Raw genomic sequence first — 23,664 nt, forward strand, 5'->3', positions numbered from 1 at the left:
TACACTTCCCACCGGGAGCATCATGATATTAGGCCCCCTGCTTCTCATAGAAACATGACCTGGGAAGGCAAAATTAATTAATTTCATTTAAAACAGTACAAACCTGAAAAGCAAACAGTGTGTGCAGCAAACATGAGATCCATCTGCCCATAATTGGACACTGTAATAGGGTGAGCATCAGAGGGTTAAAAGTAGTATAATCTCCTGATATTTCTACCAACAATTCCCCACCCTCCACCCCCACCTTTTATCTGGTGTCCACGGGCAGGACAATGGGCAGCAAGAATGGAAAGTTACAGCAAATTTCCCTTGAGTGCTATGCCAATTCTTGCCAAAAAACACAACAAAGGAAACTAGCTCAAGACTGGAAGGTTACTTTAACTTCCTCCTCTGCCTTTTTTTTTTTTTTAACTTTGCTTTTGCCTTTGTGCCACAACTCCCAAGAACAAATCCTTCATCCAAACTGCCTGGTAATATCCAAGGAAAGCTTTGTCTTGATGTATGGTCTGGCTATCCTGGTAACATTCTGTGGTTGCCCATTGTACGGGGTGCACAAGGGAAGGAAATAATAACCAGTGATATCGCATCATCCTCTGCACAAACTCTATGCATTATTTTAAAATAGGAGAAGCCCCCAAAACCAAATAAACTCAGTTCAGCTTGGTTACGGGATGAAAATCATTAATGCAAACATTGTTTAAGGTTCCATCTAGTTTCATCGCAATGCATCCACTGGAAGTGGAGGTGATGTGATAAACAACATTATCATCATGTTAACTGCTGTGGGGTTGGCCTAGGAACTAAAGCTACCCAATATCATCATTATGAAATAACATAATACCCACTTTCTCCAGGCTTTAGACACAGTAAATTTGCTGTGCTGTTTTGGTTGTGAGGGGTTAGCAAAAATCATTATGTGCCCGTCTGAAGAAGCAGTTGGTAGCTAAGCCATTTCTGCTGTGGTCCAGTGACCAGATTTTCAGAAGAGCTCAGCTCCCTTTCAGGCACTGCTGTAAATGGGCCAGATTGTCGAAAGAGATCAAGATGTTGGGTACACAGCTGCTTAGGAAACTGGGCAGAAGTGTTGCAGAGCTGCTGAGCACTTTGGGGAAATCTGGCTCCAACTGTGATTGCTAAAGCCTTGAAAAATCTAGCTCCAAAAGCCCAGTTCCCACTATTGCAGGCACAGTTTTGATCCCACCTATACTTGCTTCCCCAATTAAGTGTCAGTGCAAATGACAGCATTTATGGGCTAGAACCTTAGCTGGTGTATATCAGCATAGCGCTGCTGAAGTCAATGGAGCTACACCAATTTACACCAGCTGAGGATCTGGCCCTATATGGTTTCACAACCTGATTGCACCCAAAAATCAAGTAACTATGGCCACGCTCCTGAGAGTGATCTTGGTGGGCCTTTACGTAGGGACATGGAGTCTGCCCAGGCAGATCAGATGGTAGGATTTGGGCTTAAATGCGTAAAATGCTGTCATTTGCAGCCACAGTTACAACTGTGTGGCTCTTACTAAAATAACAAAAGAATACACCATTCAAACACAGTGCCCTTGTCCGTGGCCTTTGTTCAAACTCCCACCTAGTTGAATGGAAGTTTTCCACAACCAGAGCTTGCAGGATCAGGTACTTATAGTGAACAAGGGGGCTTTGAGGTAAACTCCAGCCATTATGCAAGGGGGGGGCTTGAGGTGTTACTTGATTTTAAATTTGAGCCATTCAGGAGGTTAGAATACCTATAACACACCCCTCCCCAACCCTCTGTTTCTCTCAGACCGATATGAATGGAAAATCTTCTGCAGAGATGTGGAGTTAGTTTTTCTTCCTTTTCTTTTGCTGGTCATCATGTGTAGGTAGTAGAGTAAACAAACAGGTATTTTACTAGGGAAGACAGACACATTTCCAGCTGAGTTTCTCTCACCAAACAAACAAGCCAAGATAATTACACTTTCTTCACGTAAAACTCTCTCAAATTGGGGCTCAAGCAGCACATTTCCCCCAGCTTTTATTATTGTTATTAGCAATATTACTGTAGTATACAGCATTCCACAACTGAACACAAGGCCCCATTGTGCTGGGCACTCTGCATACACATTGCTACAGTCTCTGCCCTAAAGAGTTTACAATCTAAAAAGACAAGACAGACAGAGGGTGTGAGAAAGGATGTAAGATTATCCCCACTTTACAGATGAGGAATTGAGACTCAGAAAAGGGATACAGTTTTTCAGCTCCTAAATCACTTACACACTTTGAACATGTTACACTAAGTAACTTGCCCAAGTCATGTATGAAGGCTGTGGCAGAGTTCAATTTGAACCTAGATCTCTCAGCCCAGTCCCTTACCACAAGAACATCCTTTTTTACATGTAAACTCTTGGTTATTTTAGACTGCTTCAATGGTGGATTTGGGTTTTTTGTTTTGTTTTGTTTTCTTATTATAAGAACCTAGAAGAATTGGAGAGGTTTAAATAGTTGCTGTTGAAAATCTGGAACAGGATCTAGATGCTTCTTCATTAGATGAATCCTTTAAAGTATTGAATTTGCATGTGATCTCTATTCTCTGATGGCCTAAATGGTTTGTTGGCTTTGATTTTCAAGGAGACTGCATTCCTGATCATTTTTGCTCATGATTATTTATGATTTACACAGCACCCAAAATCTGGTAGCAGTTTTTTATAGGATCTGATCCAAGGTCCACTGAAGTCAATGGGTTTTGGAACCACCCCGTACACACAACTCCAAAAAGGTACTCCAATCGAAAGACATGACTCTGGAATCAAATGGGACATGGAAGTGAAATCACTTATATGCACACAGTACAGTATGTGTTTGCAAGATTGACTTTGATGTTTTCTGTTTCATATTATAGCCCAAAGTTAGTTGAATGATGGCAATAGTGGAATGGAGGACCTGGATAATACAAAGACATGCAACTTCTAAACAAAGACGCTTAAAATACTAACTTTATTAGGCATGGGCATTTTTATTTTATTTTTTTCCCTTTTTAAAAGCCTACGAAATTACATACAAAAACTCCATTAATGCAATGTTATACACACATGCACTTATATGTTATACACACACAAATTAAAAAATCAGCAAATGCAATATTAAAATTGCACAGTTAACACCACAAAAAAAAAATCAAGATTATCTTGGCTTTTTCTTTTTGTTAAACGTGTAGCTTAATATTTTGAAATTATGTCATAAAATGTATTACTTATAAAATATAGAAGATATGCAATGTGGTCAAGTTAATGTTGTTATTGGAACCTTAATTTTTGGTATTTCTTTACTATTTTGTGATTTTAAATTTGCAACTTTAATACTGAATTTACAATATTTTGCACATACCTGTATGCTCAAGCGTAGGTGTGCATGTGTATAAACGTACATAACCGCATTTACAATATACACTATGCTATATCAAATGTAAGTTATGAATATGTATCATTAACAGTGTGCATTTACATGCATGTTATGGACCCAAAATTGGAAATATTGTAGTAAAAAAACCTGTCAAGAAATGGAGTTGTTAATTTTCATTCCATTTTCATTCCTTATTTTAAATTCCATCTCTCAGCTCTTACTTTTCAATACATTCACCAAGAAGCGTTTGCCCGCCTGAAGTTTCATGTAAAAGAAGTAAAAAAATCAAAGATATGTTTAAGTTACAAGACAGCAGCAAAATCCATGACACTCATCTAAATCCTATTCACCAGTCGTCACTGATCAGAGTCAATTCACATGAGAAAGATTAGCAGGTTATATGTAGTCCTTTGACTTTTGCATTTATACAACTTAAAAATTACCCTTTTTTATCCCCATTTGAAATCTGATAGACTGAGGTCTCCTCTACCAAATTTCAGCATGGAGAGAAATTTCTCCATCAGGTGCTGAACTTCTGAAAATAGAAATTTATAATGGAAATGCTGACAGATCTCAACTATAGGACTGCTGGCAGACGGCACTGCAGTAATAATGCCAGCTACAAATCCCTACTGAGCAACTTAAGTGACTATCATCAGTCATGTTTCTCTTCTCCTCTATTTCATTGACAATCAGAATGCTTAAAAGTGACAATGAATACCCAGAATGTTTTCTTTCATATCCTTCTTCATGTCACAGAGATTAACTTCTGGAAACCAAGAGAGGAAATTTAATCCTTAAACTGTAAACAGTCGCAGACTTTCATGTCTCAGGCCCTTTGGGACTCTAACCTCAAGCCCATTTACGGTCTACTTGAGGTCACTGTGTTCCTGCCTACCCTTTTTTATTTTTACTTTGGGGTTTTCATTTTAATCTTGTGTTTATCATAAAGCCAGCCCATGTAAAAAAAAAAAAAAGTACAATAAAAACAAAAACCAGTCTTCTCTTTGTCTGCCCTTTTGATCAGGTTGCTTTATAAGAGTCCATTTACAGCTGTTTTAACCTTCCAAGTAAGAGCATGCAACTGGACCACATGGTCCCCATTAATACCATCAAGTCTGTCTCTTTCTTTTTGTGGCTATTATAAACATTATGGGGAGAATAAGTACCTACTTGTGTGATTACTCAGTAGCTTGTATTTGAAAGCAGGACATAGTAATTTGGATTTATATAGCAAGAGATCCCAAACCACTCTATGCATGGTTTATGGAACAAGAATCCCTCCACCCAATATTCCTGCAGCTGCTTCAGGTGTGGAACGCAGCTAGTGTTTAACACCAGAAGTTATGCATTCACACATGGCCATATCCCTCCCTCCACACCAAAGCGTAACTGTAAAATAAAAAATAATACATTAGGCTAGAAAATACTACAGTCAAGTAGCCACAAAGAAAAGAAACTCAAATTTATGGGTGACAAATTTCACGCCCGATGCAATATAATTAAGCCAACGTACACCCCAGTACAGACACCATTAGAATTTTTCCATCACCTAGCTACTGCCACTCAGAGAGTGGATTTACTACAGTGATGGAAGAACCCCCTTCCGTCACTATGTAAGTGTCTATACTACGGTGGCCCAGCTGCAGTGTAGGTGCTATAGTATTTCTAGTGTAGACTTGCCCTAAGTAAACTGGGCATTAAAAACAGTTACCCCTCCCTGTACATATGTTAGACCAGCTGCTAAAGGCTATTTCAAATTGCACAGTTGTCCCTCTTACAAGAAGATAGCTCAGACATACTATGGAGATTGAAAGAGTTGTGACTGCACCAGATCGCAGAAGCTAAGCAGAAGTAAATTAGGTGTGCACTATATGGGGAAAACCCAAGCTCTACAGGAAGTTCAGAAGGCAGCACTTTTCCCTGTGAGTCAGTACCAAATTATAATACTCCACACTTTATATAGCAGCATGACACTCAGGATCCCAAAGACCCAATGCCCTGCAGGGATCACTATGCTGCAGAAGGTCAAAACTTTCAGATGATCCATAAAATCAATGTCATGCCCAACGACAGACAATAAAGATCCTGTGACACTTTTCACAGGAGTTGGGTATTAGCAGTGGTAGCGGGGGCCAAATTCCAATCTGGTTAATTACATTGGTTGAACTACATTCTTCCTACCATTTCAAGCAGATGCAGTGTTCTATACTCTAGGTCCTATACCGTTGTGTAGTTGTGTTAGGTAGCTGCTGCCCTCCACCCCAGAGATGGCTACATTTCAGCGCTGGCAGCAGCATTTCATGCCTATGTGAACACTTTGGCATCATTTCTGATGAAAGGCCCTCTGTAAATGTAAGATCTTCAACCCATTGCTCTTTTGAATGCTACTTTATTTTTTATTTGTATTACAATAGCTCCTTGAGGTGCCAATCAAAATTGAGGCCACCATCCCCACAAACAGTAAGAGACAGTCCCTGCTCTGAAGAACTTGCAATGTAATTAGAGAAGACAAAAAAAAAAGTATGATTATCTCTATTTTACAGATGGAGAATTGAGCCCAGAGAAAAGACGACTCGCCCAATGTTGCATAGAAAGGCTATGGCAGAGCCAGAAACTGAACCGAGAGCTCCTGAGTACCAGTCCGATACATTAACCATAAGACTGTCCTTCCACATGTGACTGGCATGGAGTCCATATTTCAGGTAGAGAGACTAGAAAGTCAGAACGCCCAAAAGTCCTGTCAGATTGGGATATCTGTACTGTGTTATTGCATCAACACATGAGTCTATGTTACGACAGCACCAGCATTATGACACAAACAATACAGCAGAGTCGCATCTTATGCGGGGGTTAGGTTCTAAAGTCAGCACGTAAGGCAAAAATCGCGTACAGTCAAAATTACCCTTGAAAATCCCTTAAATCGCCCATAAAGTACAGTATACTGTTCATGGTTTTGTGTATATAACCCTGTACAGTAATATGTATGCATGTATAATGTATACAATAAAGAGTACATATGCAAAATATAAATTTTACAGTACTGTATTTTTAATTACAGGGGGTCGTCAGGGCTTGACGTCGATCCAGGAGATGGAAGTGACAGAGAGCGAGTTGTAGACGAAGTGGTTGGCTCTGGTTCAGCTCAAGAAGTTGATTGCGTAGGCTCATCTGCTGCTGGTTGTTTTTCCTTGAAAAACATGGTGATCGGCAACTGTCGCTGTTGTCTCTTGAGCTGCTCAAACATTTCTTGATACGGTCTCAAATCGTCCTTAATACTATGCGTGATTTTGAGGCTTCGTTCCACAGAAGGATCATATTCAGAAATTAAATCATTCAAATGTTTTGCTGCTTGGAACACTTCAGCAAATTTATGAAGATTCCAACTTGCTGGTTCTTCCTGTTTGTCGTCGTCATCTTCGTCTTCTGTAGACGATTTTATCAGTTCCTCTAACTCTTCATTAGTCATTGTTTCTCTATAGCTCTCAATTAATTCTTCAATTTCTTCCTCAAGGATGTTGACAAAGCCATCACCACACACTTGCCTGGCCACCTGAACAATGCGTTTCACTTCTTTTTCAATGGTCGGGAAACCCTTAAAATCATTCACACATTCTTTCCATCAGTTTCACCAACATGCATTGACTGTTTCAGGCTTGATTGCATCCATTGCCTGTTTAATATAAGTGATGCAATTGGCAATGTTGAAGGACTTCCAACACTCCATCACATTAAGATTGGGATCAGCATCCATAGCGCTACGTATCCGTGAGAACGTAAGCCTCGTGTACGTGGCCTTGAAACAGCGAATCACACCTTGGTCGAGAGGTTGGAGGATAGAGGTGGTATTGGGGGGCGGGGGAAGACGACTTCAACATCATTATGCGCAAACAGGAGTGCTGCAGGGTGGCCAGGAGCATTGTCTATGATCAGCAACACTTTAAAGTCAAGTCCTTTCTCTTCGAGGTACCACTTAACCTCTGGAATGAAACACCTGTGGAACCAATCCAGAAATAATGCTGCCATCACCCAAGCCTTTTTGATTGCCAGAACACAGGCAGGAGATTTTTGTTCTTGCCTTTTAGGGCACGGGGATTTGCAGCTCTGTAGAGCAAGCCCAGCTTTATTAAATGCCCAGCCACATTGCCACCAAACACCACAGTCACATGGTCTTTAGCTACTTTGAAGCCAGGGGCTTGTCTTTCTGATTTCAAAGTGCAAGTGCGGTGGGCATTTTTTCCAGAAGAGCCCAGTCTCGTCAGCATTAAAAACTTGTTCTGGAAGATAGCCCTTTTCTTCTATGATTTTCTTTAATTGTTCGGGGTAGGCTTTTGCTGCCTCTTCATTGGCAGATGCAGCTTCACCAGTAGTCTGCACATTTTGAGGTTGAAGCGGTTCCTAAAACTGTTAAGCCAACCTTGGCTGACTGAATTCCTTCTCATCAGAAGGCTGTCCCTCTTCGGCAGGAGGTTTTAACAGCGCATAGAGGCCAAGAGCCTTTTCTCGCAACGTGTTGCCATTGATAGGCACACGTTTACGGTTCATGTCTTCCAGCCATAAGTTTAATGCCTTTTCAGTCTTCACTAAAGTCTTATCATGCATCTGGCTTGCCACCTTAGCAGTTATTGGAGCACTTGATGCCACAGCTTGACGAATTTCTCTCTCTCGAATCTTGATGGCACAAACGCCAGATTCATTGCGGCCATATTTATGCGCCACATTGGAGACCAACATAGCGTCTCTCAATAAGTCCAGCACAGCCAGTTTTTCCTCCAGCACTGGAACAGATCCCTGTTTCTTCAGTTGAGCACCAGTTGAAGTAGTTGGCTTGCATTTAGGGGCCAAGTTGTATGAAAAATATGTACAGTATCTTTAAACACTAGAATCACAATCAACGCGGCGAGATGCTCACACTATGAGAGGCACATGGGAACTGAGACCGACTGAGGGAACACCAGATTCACGTCTCCCATTTCACGCTCACTCTGGGGCATACGCTCATTGAGTGGAATGGTGGGCGGAATCGCCCGCACTATTTACAGGTATCTTGTTATTTTTCCTTTTTTTTTTTTTTTTTTTTGCCAAGCATGTATAGTTGAATTCGTTTAAGTTAAATGCGTGTATGATGCGACTCACCTGTACAACAGCATCAGCGGTGCTCTGCAAACCCAGTCACGGAAAAAGAGGCTCTTCAGCTATGCACTTGTTAGGATAATTGTTCTTTGCACACTACAGAATCTCTCCCCAACATCCTGCATATTTCCCACATTAGCCACATCTCCTCCTCTGCCCCGTCCCCCTAGTTTGGGTTTAGCCTGTGTGGATGATCATATGCCATCAGCCCATGCAAGTGCCTCACTGCAGTATTCTGAACATCAAAGAGTTAAACACCAGAAAGCGATTCTCCTACTTGAAGGTAAGAACAAGCAGCTGGTTCCCTACATCTTTGGGCCTGGTCCTGCAAGGTGCTGAGCATCCTAATCTCCATTTGGCTTCCCTCATACAGTTTTTCTTTGACAAAAACCTTAGGGCCCAATCCTGCTCCCTACGAGTTTTCTCATCAGCTTCAACAGGAGCAGTGCCCTAACACCAATCCTCCCCCCGTCTGGATGAGCTGCTCATTTCATCTTGCTCTTGGAAGCCTTCCTTTGTAACCCAGGTCCTTTGTAGCCACTCCCTCGGGATCCAACAGAGGAAGCGGGCAGCCTTATGGGTAGAATATTTCCCCCAAACGCTATTTCTTACAAAAATGCAAACTTGTGTTTTGTAAGGCAAGAGCTCTTTGTTAAATAAACTTTGGGCATCTCCCTTGAAAAGCACAAGAGATAACTGAAGCTCTGATTCATTTGATGAGTTGAAACAAGTTAAAAGAACGGCTAGTGTTGTTTCTTAAAGTGTGTCACTAGGAGATTTAAAAAAAAGCAACCAAATCTCTTTTCTCCAGAGTGCAGTAAAATGAGTGGCACAACTTCCAGAGCTTAAAATATATTTGATGGCACACCCTTCCCTCTAAACACACCTGCCACTTTTTTCCCCCCCCCTTTCTCTCCACATCCTCTCTGGACTTGCCAAGCTTCATTCATTACAGAACTGAAATATTTCCTTTTATATTCTAATACTTCCTGGATGGAGCCTCCCCCTTTTTATAGCCAGAGTCTATAAAAGTCTATCCAGGATGGAGGGGGGGGAAGGAAACCCCAGAGCTTTTCAAACACAATGAAAACTTATCTTGTTTGAAAAACAAAAAAACAAACAAACAAACAATGTACCCAAAATAATAGCTTACGAGAATCTTGCCTGGAGAAAATTGTTTAAGCTTGGGGTTGTTCTTTGTCCATGCTTATGGGAGAGGAGGACAGAAATTCCTCACTCAGGCCTACTCCACATTAAAGCATTAGGTCGGCAAAGCAACGTCACTGTGGGGTGCCAAAAATCCACACCTCTGAGCAGCACAGTTAAGCCGAATTAATGTAGAAGAATTCTTCCATCAAACTAGATACCGCCTTTTGGGGAGGTGGATTACTTACAGCGATGGGCGAAACCTCCCCCCGCCCACCCACCCATCCACCCACACACACACACACACTGGCATAGGCAGTATCTAGACTGAAGAGCTACAGCAGCACAGCTGTATCATTTTAAGTGTAGACAAGCCCTGAGAGGGAAAGAGTGGTCTTGTGGTAACAACACAGTCTGGGGTATCATATAGTCTGGTTTCCATTCCTAGCTCTTCCACAGCCTCCCTGAATTGCCTGGGGCAAGTGACTTTGACTAAGATTTTTAAAAACACGAGCCAGAAGTTAGGCTCCTACATCCGTATGCTGGCATCTAAACTTAAGTGGTCTGACTTTCCAAAGTGCTCAGCACTCATCTGCTCCCACTGATTTCAGTACTTTGAAACTCAGGCCACTTGTGTTTAGTTGCCTAAATTTGGATTGAGGTACCAAGTGTTGAAAATCTTAGTGCCTGAGTCTAAGTGAGGTGTTGAGGACGCTTAGCGCCTCACAGAATCAAGCCCTTTTAACACCATTGTACTCAAGTCTTCCCAATCTGTAAAATGGCTACAATAGTGCCTGAAAGAGTTATGACAAGGCTTTACTAATGCAGTATTGCTAAACTCAAACATTCAAAAATCATGAAATTGGCTTAAAAAAATGTTAATAGTATATGTTAGGTTCTTTCCACCTTCTGTTTTTTATACCTTTGAGATACACTGTGATCATATTTTCAAGATTTTCGCTACAGCCATGAGGGCCACAACATTTTTTAAAAATGAAAGCTGAAATTCTCATATTCTCATGACTCCAGGAGCTGGAGCCTCAAGAAAACGATCAAATGTTGCAACACTCAGGATAAATCAGGAGATCTGGCACCACAGCAATGCTTGCAAAACACTTTGAGATTCTCAGATAGGAAGCACTATAGAAGTACAAAGCACTGAAATACGCCATCTAGATCTTGTTGTCCAAAAGCATGCTGAATTCCCATTGCCTTCAGTGGGAGTGGCATGCATGGAAAGAATGCAGGCTAAGGCCTATTCTTTATTTTGTTCGGAGAGTTAGTATGATTTAATTTAAAACAAATCAATGAAAAAACAAACAATGCATTATATCAGCATGTGGCAGGGCCTGCTTGCTCCTGCTTCTGCTCAAGTTCACAAATAGCTCAGCGACCTTTTTGCTGGTAAAACACCCCATGCAGTTTATTTACAATATTGGTTTCGACCACTCTTGTACGCTCTTTAGCCTTACACCTACAGTCCTAGGGAGTCCTCCGCTCCTGAAGCAAGCAGGGAAGAGCAATCTCCCAATTTCCTCCCATCCCATTTCCTTCCTGTGCCTTTTGTATCATCCCCTAAATGTCTAATTAGCCTCTTTAGTACTCCTCAGCCTATCAGTTAGGCACGGCTCTTCTAAATGAGGTCTGCTCTGGTGTAATGAATTCGAGCTACAGTAACCAGAGTACTAGCTCAGGTACTTTTGCCGCCCAGCACTCTGTCACATAATCACACATGACAGTCCATAATCCTGTAACTTCCCTATTCTAATGATTATGGGGTTTTCCTCCTTTCCATTACCTGAAATGGTAGCCTGAGAATTAACATAGACTATTGCCCTTACGTGTAAGGTAACACACTTATGGTACATCTACACTGCAAAAACAAAAACAGAAAAACCCAACAAAATCTGTGGGAGCGAGTCTCAGGGCCTGGGTCTAGAGACCGAGGCTCACGCTACACTGCTAAAAATAGCAGTGTAGAGATTCCCTCTCTGTCTAGAGCTCAGGATCTGAGACCCACCCTGCTTCCGAGCCCGTGTTCCAGCCTGAACAGGAACATCTATACTGCTGTTTTTAGCGCCATAGCGCAAACCCTGTGAGCCCAAGTCTGCAGACCAGGCTCTGAGACTCGCTGCTATGGGGGGGAGAGGGGTTTGTTTTTTGTTTGTTTTTTGCAGTGTAAATGTACTCCTAGGACGTGATCCAACACCTACCCAAGGCAACAGGTATCCTTCCACTGATTTCAACGGGTCTTGGATCTGGCCTTTAAAGAGCTTTGCTGTCTTCCTGGATATTTTTTAAAACCAATAACTTTAATATTTTGTATGTATGTAGCATGGTATATCTGATCATCCCAAATATTTTCTAAGACTAATTAAGGTTCACAGCACCCATGTGAGATAAGCTAGTAAGAAGAACTCTCCATTTTACTGCAATAAAGTATTAATTATTATTATTATTATTGTATTACTCGAGCACCTAGGAGCCCCAGTCACAGAGCAGGATCCAGTTGTGCTAGGCGCTGTACAAACACAGAATAAAACAATGATAGTAGGTACTTCTAGTTGAATGCACATGTTCTGTCACTAAATGTCTGTTCCAGTGAACCTCATCTAAATGACAGGTGATGGAGAATGGCAGCACTACAAATGTGGTTAAGGTCTGGCAGTAAACGAGGATACACTAGACAAAATTTTCCAAACTTAGTGCTTAACTTTAGGCTTCTAAAGCCACGTGCAGGCACCTAAATATAAATGACCTCATCTTCAAAGGTGTGAGCACCCACAGTTCTCACTGAGACCCTTAGGAGCTGGGGGTACTTAGCACCTATGAAAAGAAATCAGGCCACTTTCATGTAGAAGCCTGAATCTGGATTTAGGTGCCTAACTGTAAGCACCCATGTTTGCAAATGTGGGCGTTGAAGTTTTAAAAGTAGCTGAAAGTGATATTTATGTTCCTCGGCCTCGTTTCTAAAATCCTCAGTTTCACTTTGTCTTCAAAAGTTTCTTCATCAGCAGATTTTGACCAAGAAACGTGAAATCTCTGGCTTACTCTAACTGGGGGTAAGAAACTTTATTTCCAGCAAGCAACTGAAGAGTGGGCAGTAAACCACGTAATCTTCAGGGTACAGGTGAGCAATAAGTCATTGGAGAATTCATTCTGCCTTTTCCTTATAATAGGATCAGACTTCCATGACCACCTAAGGAAGTTAGGTGCCCAACGCCCATTCAAAGTCAATGGCCTGGTGCGTCTGACTCCTGCAGACACTTATGAAAAATCTCATCCTGCTTTGATATATAATTTCAAGGATCAAAATCAAAGAGGTGCGATGTTCAGAAGTGATTTAGGTGCCCAACTCCCATTGTCCTGTGCTCCTTAGTCATTTACATACTTACTGACCTCTCCCCATACTGATTACAGGCCCAAGCCTGCAAACACACACATGCCTTTATTCACCAGAGTAAAGTTACTCACACATTTGCATAATCAGGTATGGAAATAACAGTCCTAAAAACATGATGATAAAAACTCTACACCTCCAGCGTCTTTACTTTTATTTCTTCTTGTTTGTAAAAAGTGAAGTAACATTATTAGGAGATTTACCTATCACAGAGATAAGAGAAGTCACTCTGAGTAAGCCATCACCACACTTTTCATTAGTTTTCCAGACAGCCTGGCTTATGCAAGCCCCATTCTTGCTTTATGGCTTTGCAATTTTCAGTAACAGAGTGTGATTCAGATTCCAAGGTCAGAAGGGACCCGTGTGATCATCTAGTCTGACCTCCTGCGTAACACAGGCGAGAGACCTCCCCCAAAACAATTCCTGTTTGAACTAGAGCAGACCTTTTCGAATCTTGATTTTAAAATTGCCAGCGACAGAGAATCCATCACAGCCCTTGTTAAGTTATTCCAGTGGTTAATTATTCTCATTGTTAAACACTTATGCCTTATTCCCAGTCTGGATGTATTCTGTAATAGTTACAGATTGTAGGGGCATGTGACTATCGGCAGTGAAATAGTCCCCAGATTTTATACTGCGTGCATTCCTCCATTCTGAAGGAGGAATTTCTCACACAGGGCCCAATCCTACAAGCCGTAGCCTCGTGAAAAACACACATTCTCCCAAATAGTTCCATTGAAGGCAGTGGCAGACCACTCCTATGAATAAGGGTTACTCCCAGCAGTAAGCGAGGTTTGCACAACTGAGTCCACATTCTCCTTAAGTCACCTCTGCTTTAAGCGGCACCAGGAGCCAAGCTGGCCTCCAGCTCACAAGTCACTGCATAATTAATAATAATCACTAATAAAGTGACAGGAATTGACAGTCAAGACCGCAAACCAAGGCCCGAATCTTAAGAAGCACTGAGAACTCTCCCCTCCCGCCAACATCAGAGGGAGTTAAGAGTCCTGAGCATAATCAGGTCCTAACATTGAATATCAGTTCCAAACAGCCCACGATTCCCAGGGTATATCCTACAGGATGACTAGGCGAACAGCACATCCACTATCCACTGGAAGGGGGCAGCATTTTCCCCAGCTGCAGGTTAGGCCTGAAACCAGTGCTGCTATTCAAGTGGAGAGCACAAATCCTTCTTGCAATTCCAGCTGCTTTGAAAGAATGGCTGCATCAGTCACCTCAGGGGTGGATTTTCTTGCTCCCGCTATGGGAGAGCAGGAAGCAGGATGGCATTTCAGGGTGGAGATATACCACACCCTGCCCAGCAGAAGAATAGGAGCCCTGAAAACAGTGGAGTGCAGGAGCCAGTTCAGGTGGTAGGGGAAGGAAACTGTGCAGCACTCACATAACTATAGCAGAGAGAGCTAGAAACCCAATTTTATATATAACACACACTTTATACAGCTGGGGAAACTGAGGCAGCGAGCAGCAATGACTTGGCCAAAGCCACGCAGCAAGTTAGTACCTGGTCTTCATGATTTCTAATCCCCACTCTGGCACTGAATAGCTATGTGACCCTCAGGATTGCAATCTCCCCATCTCAGAAATCATGAGACTTGAAAAAAATACATTTTGGGCTCTTTTTATTTGTCTTCCGGCTTCTGAGTCTTTGGGGTTCACTCACGTCATATTTGCAAGCTTTTCTGTGGTTAGACACTCATTTTTAGAAAACAATAAAAGCTGCGATTCTGATGTGCTCACCAGACTCCAAGAGTGGGGGCTTTAAATAAATCAACTATATCACAAGACTCAATAAAATCACAACAGTTGGCAACACTGGACCTTGATAATTCCAGCTGAGAAGGGACACTAATATATACCTACCTCTCAGAGGGTATTTGTGTGTATTAACTAGTGAATGTGCAAGGTTTTGAACATGCAAAGCACTCTATAAGTGCTAAGTATTATAACAGGTACAGGCATAAATAGCTGAAACCTGCCATTTGGAAAGAATCATGTCTGAGGACATCCATCCAGCTAATCCATCTTTTTACTGAGCTACAGTACCATACCATAATGGCCACCCTGGGGGATTCCCTTGAGGAAAATGCCACAGTTACTAAAATAGCAAGTTCATTCCTACCAGAAACTCTGTCTCTGCATGAGCAGCGAGAGACATAACAAATAATAGACCACTAAAGTCAATGTTCACCTATTTTCATTTTAAAACAACACATAGAACCATTCACCACATTTTAAGGTCTTGGAAGAGAAGAATAGAAAAGGGGACCTCACAGACATTGATTCTCTTCTTTATGTTTTCCTAAAGAATAGCCTTGTAAAGCTGCATTGACAGCTATGGAACTGCTCTGCAGAGGAGAGGGCATTGTCTGAGTGTTGCAGAGATGTGGAACACAAATCTGAGCTTAGACTCTGCCCTTTCGTGTTGATTAAAAAAGAAAGTTATGTTGCTAATAAAAGGCCATATTGTACCATCAATTTTTAAGCTTTAATGATTTCAGTGGGGAGTTTGACTTAAAAAAAAATCAATGGCATAGTATAGCCTGCAATATTTAGATTTAAAAAAAAAACCCTGCATCTTAAGGCTTAATAATAAAGTCAAAGATAATGACTAATATTTCCCAGTATACAGAAGGTTAAAGTAAGGGGAATCAGGTGGGGGAGGGAGAGGAGCACAGCTGCCCCTCCTTTGCTAAAAGCAGAGGGAGCTACATCAGGCTTGTGTAAGCAGTGCTTCCTCCCAGCTCCCCAACCTCCCTGACTGATGCCCTGAGAGCTCCCCCTCCTGTTCCAATCTACTTTAACCACTGCTTGTACATCCTGATAATTGCGAACGCTAACAGACCTGTCAAAGGCAAGGTCCCTCCATCATCAGCACTGAAAACTACCCACCAAGTTCCCCTCCCCTTTCCATGGTAGAGTAGAGCAATGTATTCGCTGTCCAGCAGGAGTCCAGTCTTTTCCCCACTCCGCTTCTCAGCCAATCTTTTCCACTTTTTAGTAATATTAGTAGTACTGGAAATTCAGTAGTGCCCAAAGATTCCATTCAGAGCCCCACAGTGCTAGGTGCTGTATATATACACAATACTAAGTTAAGGAGTGAAATCCTGGCCTCACTGAAGTCAGTAGCAAAGCTCCCATTGGCTGCAGCGGAGCCAGGATTTCACCCACCGTCTCTGCCCCCAAGAATTGACCATGAAAGTTTGCAATCCAGCCATCAGAGCTACACAGGAGGGCCATGCTGAGCCCAAATGCTGAGCTCCATTGACCATTCCACACATATGGATCCAATTACAGGACAAGAGTCAACTAATAAGTTTGTATGCAGGTCCTGCCATTTCATGAGCCACAGCTGTATCCCCACCCCAGTCTGGGTCCACATTCCATTAGACATTATGGGTAAAGTAGGTGCGGACTTTGGCCCAATGGGACCTCCCCTACTTCCCCATGAGCTCCAGGGACAGTCCATTGTAGAAGATACTGTGGAAGCAAGGAGTCATTGCGTCCATGAAGAGCTGAGGGGAGCCACTGCATTTGTACATGCACAGAGGAGTAGCGGGCACAGGCTTGACCTATGGGCTTGAAGGGGGAGAAGAATACAGTGGAGTCCAGCTGCTCCTCTACCCCTTTTTGCTCCAGCCAGTCGCCACCTTACCCATTTGGCTGAAGCCCCATGAGCTCCCACAGACAAGGCTTATCCTTACACAGAGGGGAATACCCTGCAGCTTTCGCTCCCTCCCTCTGCCTCCCAACTGAGACCCATGGCTTCAGCCTCCCCTCCATTCCCACAACCAGAAGGAAGCGTCTGGCCTGCAATGAATTTGAAAAGCTAGTACACAAAACAGGGTTCCCATCCTGTTCCCATTGAAGTCAAAGGGAGTCCTGCAGTGGGTTTCAATGAGAAAAGGATTGGGCCCCCTCCATTGTAAAGCGAGTTTGTGAAATTAGTGCTGAGAGGATGAGCAAAGGAGATGTGACAGATAATTCATTGCAGCAATCTGCTGCAGCAGAGCTACCTCCCCATAAACACAAAATTGGAGGGCATAAAATAGGAAGACAGTGTCATTTACAAGTAGTAAAAGAACATCTTGTAAGTTATAAGCTGCTCTATGGCAGGCTATATTAACTGATACAGACGTTCTCATTCAACGTGATATTTGCTTGAGTGTAAGCGCTATTAAATTAAATACTGTTACCAGCAACTTCAGCAGGAGTGTTGTCTCAATAAAGACAGCAAATTGGGTCATCAAGGTAGGGAGGAATAATAGATTTTAAAGCCATTACGATCATCTAGTCCGACCTCTTGCAGGAATCACTGGATGAAATTCCATAGCTTGTGTTATGCATCTAGCCAATAAGTTCTGACTGAACTAGAGTCTATCTTTCAGAAAGACTTCCAGTCTTGATTTAAAGATTCCAAGAAACCGAGAATACACCACAGTCCTTGGCAACCTGTTCCAATGGTTAGTTATCTGCACTGTTAAATATGTGCACCTTCTACCTCGTCAGCTTCAATCTAGTCTTTGGCTTGTGTACTTGCTGCCTGAATCTCAGGGAGAATACTCAAGAATACTGCAAGGTGTAACAAGTTTTCAGCTAGCTGGGAAATGGACAACATAACTAAGAGTTCTCTGCCTTCTCAGCTATCTGTGATTCAGGGTCTGCAATGTAGGTTGTTGTAAAGTAGCAGAGAATCTTCAGGTGAGAATAATGCTTCCTGTTGTTTTACTTAAGTGTTGGATCTTTATTCATTAATCTTTTTATGCTGTTAGCTACAACATAAGATAAAGCCACAATAGCCCTGTGAAAGGGTAGCCCCATCTTTTTCATCTGCAAGCTTCTAAACTATTGCAAAAAAAGGAATCCAGAAAGGTGTCCAAATCCTTGAATTTAACATCTGTGCCAACAATAAACTAATCCACAAGGCTGACACATTCCTTAATCCCTTTTGGAATACTGAAACAGCAAGACTTCCTTCTAAGGGGCTTTGCTTGGGAGTAACTAGTGAAGTCTAGGTGTTCAGTTCCCCCCCCCCCCCCGATATAAAGTTCTGTTCCAGAAGGTCTCAAGGCAGCTCTCATCACTGACCCAGCAGTCCTTAACCTCCATGTGCAATGACTGCAAGTTCAGGCCCAAACAAAACAAGAATTTACAGACTTCAATGGTCTCCTACAGTCCCCTAGGAGGATTTCCATTTGATGATGCTCACTTATCCCATTAGATTATAAACAAGAGGGAAATGCAAGTTATATCTACTTACACAGGTCCCTCACCAGAATATCTTGAGTGCACTCACAAATATTAATAGATTTATCCTTGCAGCATGCCCACAAGGTAAGGAAATATTATTAAACCCATTTTCAGAGAAGGAACTGAGGCACAGAAAATGAAGCAAGTCCAAGGTCACACAGGAAGAGCTGAGAGTTCAATCCAAGTCTCCTGAGTCACATTCAGTGCCTTAACCACAAGCCCAGCCTTTCCCTCCTGGATACAAATTTACAGTCAGAGACTGTTCCTCCATTTGTTATAAGTACAAAAACACATTGCATTAGCAGAGTTTTGATGGATTTCTTTTAACTATTTACATCAAGTTATGGAGCAAATCAGTGAAAGGATATACTTATCTTTCCATTTCATTCCTAATTGTGGCATGAACATTCCGGATGCTTAAAGGTACAGTAAATCTTGGGGTCAAATCTGGCTGAAAATTTAGATTTTGTAAAAACAAGAATTTACAGAAACTAAGAGCAACAGAAATGTTTTCGTTCTTTTTTAGACACCATTATAAATAGGGTTTAAACACATACACGCTCCCTGCCCAATGTTTGCTACCAACACATACAGCATTGTGCTAGAACATAAGATCCTAAAAGTAAAGCTGCCTACAAAATTAACATCCATTTAAAATTTTAAAATTGACGGTGTTATTAACAACGTAGGTAAAGAGATTTGGGCTTTGGTTTTAGTACGTGATTTTTAAGCCAAGAGAGACTTGTTAAAGCAATTTCTTAGTTCTTTACTTTTTCTCTTTCATGTTAGCAAACCAGACACTCTACATCTTTTGCCCATCTAGAATCATAGAATCATAGAATCATAGAATATCAGGGTTGGAAGGGACCCCAGAAGGTCATCTAGTCCAACCCCCTGCTCAAAGCAGGACCAAGTCCCAGTTAAATCATCCCAGCCAGGGCTTTGTCAAGCCTGACCTTAAAAACCTCTAAGGAAGGAGATTCTACCACCTCCCTAGGTAACGCATTCCAGTGTTTCACCACCCTCTTAGTGAAAAAGTTTTTCCTAATATCCAATCTAAACCTCCCCCATTGCAACTTGAGACCATTACTCCTCGTTCTGTCATCTGCTACCATTGAGAACAGTCTAGAGCCATCCTCTTTGAAACCCCCTTTCAGGTAGTTGAAAGCAGCTATCAAATCCCCCCTCATTCTTCTCTTCTGCAGACTAAACAATCCCAGCTCCCTCAGCCTCTCCTCATAAGTCATGTGCTCTAGACCCCTAATCATTTTCGTTGCCCTTCGTTGTACTCTTTCCAATTTATCCACATCCTTCCTGTAGTGTGGGGCCCAAAACTGGACACAGTACTCCAGATGAGGCCTCACCAGTGTCGAATAGAGGGGAACGATCACGTCCCTCGATCTGCTCGCTATGCCCCTACTTATACATCCCAAAATGCCATTGGCCTTCTTGGCAACAAGGGCACACTGCTGACTCATATCCAGCTTCTCGTCCACTGTCACCCCTAGGTCCTTTTCCGCAGAACTGCTGCCGAGCCATTCGGTCCCTAGTCTGTAGCGGTGCATTGGATTCTTCCATCCTAAGTGCAGGACCCTGCACTTATCCTTATTGAACCTCATTAGATTTCTTTTGGCCCAATCCTCCAATTTGTCTAGGTCCTTCTGTATCCTATCCCTCCCCTCCAGCGTATCTACCACTCCTCCCAGTTTAGTATCATCCGCAAATTTGCTGAGAGTGCAATCCACACCATCCTCCAGATCATTTATGAAGATATTGAACAAAACGGGCCCCAGGACCGACCCCTGGGGCACTCCACTTGACACCGGCTGCCAACTAGACATGGAGCCATTGATCACTACCCGTTGAGCCCGACAATCTAGCCAGCTTTCTACCCACCTTATAGTGCATTCATCCAGCCCATACTTCCTTAACTTGCTGACAAGAATGCTGTGGGAGACCGTGTCAAAAGCTTTGCTAAAGTCAAGAAACAATACATCCACTGCTTTCCCTTCATCCACAGAACCAGTAATCTCATCATAAAAGGCGATTAGATTAGTCAGGCATGACCTTCCCTTGGTGAATCCATGCTGACTGTTCCTGATCACTTTCCTCTCCTCTAAGTGCTTCAGGATTGATTCTTTGAGGACCTGCTCCATGATTTTTCCAGGGACTGAGGTGAGGCTGACCGGCCTGTAGTTCCCAGGATCCTCCTTCTTCCCTTTTTTAAAGATGGGCACTACATTAGCCTTTTTCCAGTCATCCGGGACTTCCCCCGTTCGCCACGAGTTTTCAAAGATAATGGCCAAGGGCTCTGCAATCACAGCCGCCAATTCCTTCAGCACTCTCGGATGCAATTCGTCCGGCCCCATGGACTTGTGCACGTCCAGCTTTTCTAAATAGTCCCTAACCACCTCTATCTCTACAGAGGGCTGGCCATCTCTTCCCCATTTTGTGTTGCCCAGCACAGCAGTCTGGGAGCTGACCTTGTTAGTGAAAACAGAGGCAAAAAAAGCATTGAGTACATTAGCTTTTTCCACATCCTCTGTCACTAGCTTGCCTCCCTCATTCAGTAAGGGGCCCACACTTTCCTTGGCTTTCTTCTTGTTGCCAACATACCTGAAGAAACCCTTCTTGTTACTCTTGACATCTCTTGCTAGCTGCAGCTCCAGGTGCGATTTGGCCCTCCTGATATCTTTCCTACATGCCCGAGCAATATTTTTATACTCTTCCCTGGTCATATGTCCAACCTTCCACTTCTTGTAAGCCTGCACTAAAGTCTGCACTAAAAACAATTAAGGATAAAATTCTAACTGCTGCTGTAAAATGTAACAAGTTGGCAATTCTTACAGCCTGTTGGGTGCCTTGGACCCCAGGGACGTGCTGAAAGCTTTGTCCTCTCACTACTTCAGCACTAGCACCCCTCATCCCCACCTTTCCACTAGCCATCCCAAGGAGCTGTTGTTACACTGCCCAGCTGCAGGCAGCTCCATGGCTCCGGCACAGTAAATAAACAAACTCCAATAGGGAAGGGCAGGAAATCGCCTCCAAATGCCAGGCAGACTTATGGAAACTATGGTTTCCACGCAAACTACAGCAAAACTTCCCAAGAAAACCACCTGTCTGATCGCTCTGCAAATGCTTCCCCCGCCCCCCCCCCCGCTCTTTGCAGACACAACCTTCCCCTGCCTCCAGCTGCAAGATCCTGCCTCCCAGCCATCCCCGTTCCTCTCGCCCACTAATGCCAGCCCAGAGCCCTCCCCCAGCAACCTGACAGAACCCCTCGAGCCTGGCAGCAGCCCTCCGGCGGGCACCGGAGCCGGCCCCGAGGGCGGGTCAGAGCCGCGGCCGGGGCACCAACCTGGGTGGCGGAGGAAGGCTCCTCTCCGCCCGCCGCCCAGCTGCGGGCGCAGCGCCCCCGCCTCACCGCTGCCGCGCCTGTCGGTGTCTGCTGGAGGCGGCAGCGGCTCAGCTGTCAGCGTCTCCCCGCCGCGCAGCCGGCCCCAGCTGCGGCTCTGGCCGGGCTGCTGCACCGCGGGGCTCGAGGCCGGCCGCGCTCGCTCTGCTGGCGGCTGGCAGCGTCTCCCGGAGGTGGTGGCTGCACAGGGCAGTGGGACTGGAATGTGCAAAGGGCCCGGATGTCTGTAGCCTGCTCCCTCCCCCCCCCCCCCCCCGTTCACACATGCACTCGGCGTGTCGCCTCTGCACGCTCTTCCCTCTAGGGCTTGAGAGGCAAACTGTTGCGGGGGGGGGGGCGCCGTCCACCCCTTGCTAGACCCTGCGGAGGCTCCCTGCCTTCCCGCCCCTGTGCCGGTGCCCCACCCCCGGGCTGGCCGGAGCGGGGCACACACAGGGGATGGAGGAAGGGGTGCAGCTCTGCCGACCTAGGGCAAGGCCGTGCCCCCGGGGGTGGGGGACGCTGCCGGCTGGGGGCTCTGGGGGGCTCCCGCCCCGCGGAGGAGACAGAAGTTTGCCCAGGGCTCTGCCTTTTGGGTTGGGGGGGGGGGAACATGGGCCAGCCCGTGCGAACCCCAGGCTCGAGGTAGCCGACAAACAGAAGAGCCCCGGGGGTGTCCCGGAGCGCCCAGGGGTTTCCCTGCGCTTGGGTGTGTGGGTGGGAACAAGGGAATCTCTTGAAAGCGCTGCGTAGAAAGGAGGGTCCCTTTGAGTCACTGCACGCCAGGGGTTCCCTCAATTCTGGGCATGGCGCGAGGAACTCCCCGGGAGGCGCGGCACGCAGGGTTTCCCTTAGGCATTGCAGGCGGGGGTCCTGGGCATTGCTGGGGGGGCTGTCCCAGGTATCTGCACAGCTAATTGCTAACAGGCATGGGGGGGCTCTCCCAGGTATCTGCACAGCTAATTGCTAACAGGCATGGGGGGGCTCTCCCAGGTATCTGCACAGCTAATTGCTAGCAGCGGGGGGGCTCTCCCAGGTATCTGCACAGCTAATTGCTAACAGGGATTGGGGGGGGCTCTCCCAGGTATCTGCACAGCTAATTGCTAACAGGGATTGGGGGGCTCTCCCAGGTATCTGCACAGCTAATTGCTAACAGCGGGGGGGCTCTCCCAGGTATCTGCACAGCTAATTGCTAACAGGGATTGGGGGGGCTCTCCCAGGTATCTGCACAGCTAATTGCTAACAGCGATGGGGGGGACTGTCCCAGGTATCTGCACAGCTAATTGCTAACAGCGATGGGGGGGGACTGTCCCAGGTATCTGCACAGCTAATTGCTAACAGGGATTGGGGGCTCTCCCAGGTATCTGCACAGCTAATTGCTAACAGCGATGGGGGGGGACTGTCCCAGGTATCTGCACAGCTAATTGCTAACAGGGATTGGGGGCTCTCCCAGGTATCTGCACAGCTAATTGCGGACAGCGGGGAAAGGGGTGAGGCTGTCCCAGGTATCTGCACAGCTAATTGCTAACAGCGAAGGGGGGGGGGGACTGTCCCAGGTATCTGCACAGCTAATTGCTAACAGCGGGGGGGGGGGCTATCCCAGCGGGGGGGGGTGGATTTCACTGCCCAGCGGGAGGCCCCGTTAGCGCTCTGCGGGGGGCAGGGGAAGTGCCCACTGATTCATGGCAGGCAGCCGGGGCCCTGGTTGCGCTGATTCAGACTTTCCGCTGCCCCCGGCCGGCCAGCCTGCAAAAGCCGCGGGAGACCTGGCCCCGGCCGGCGCCAGCCCAGCCTGCCACGTGGGAGCAGGGAGGGCCGGTCAAGGCACATCCCCCCACCACACGCGCCGGACTTGACAGGTCCACGCGACCAAATAAACTCAGGCCGACTGACGCGGGAAGGAGCCAATCCGGGGCCGAGCGCGCGGGGAAGCGAAGGCGGAGCC

General features: G+C 44.9%; 1 protein-coding gene across 1 annotated transcript in view; it reads right to left on the reverse strand.

Annotated features, from left to right (window-relative positions):
* ZBTB7C (zinc finger and BTB domain containing 7C) overlaps positions 1–22,070 on the reverse strand; it is a 296,499-nt gene extending 274,429 nt beyond the window's left edge. The window contains exon 1 of the mRNA XM_038402690.2: positions 21,684–22,070. The gene's annotated coding sequence lies outside the window, so the exon portion shown is untranslated. The remainder of the gene's footprint in view (positions 1–21,683) is intronic.
* Positions 22,071–23,664: the final 1,594 nt, after the last annotated feature.

Source organism: Dermochelys coriacea, chromosome 5, assembly GCF_009764565.3.
Source record: "Dermochelys coriacea isolate rDerCor1 chromosome 5, rDerCor1.pri.v4, whole genome shotgun sequence".
Classification (NCBI taxonomy): Eukaryota; Metazoa; Chordata; order Testudines; family Dermochelyidae; genus Dermochelys; species Dermochelys coriacea.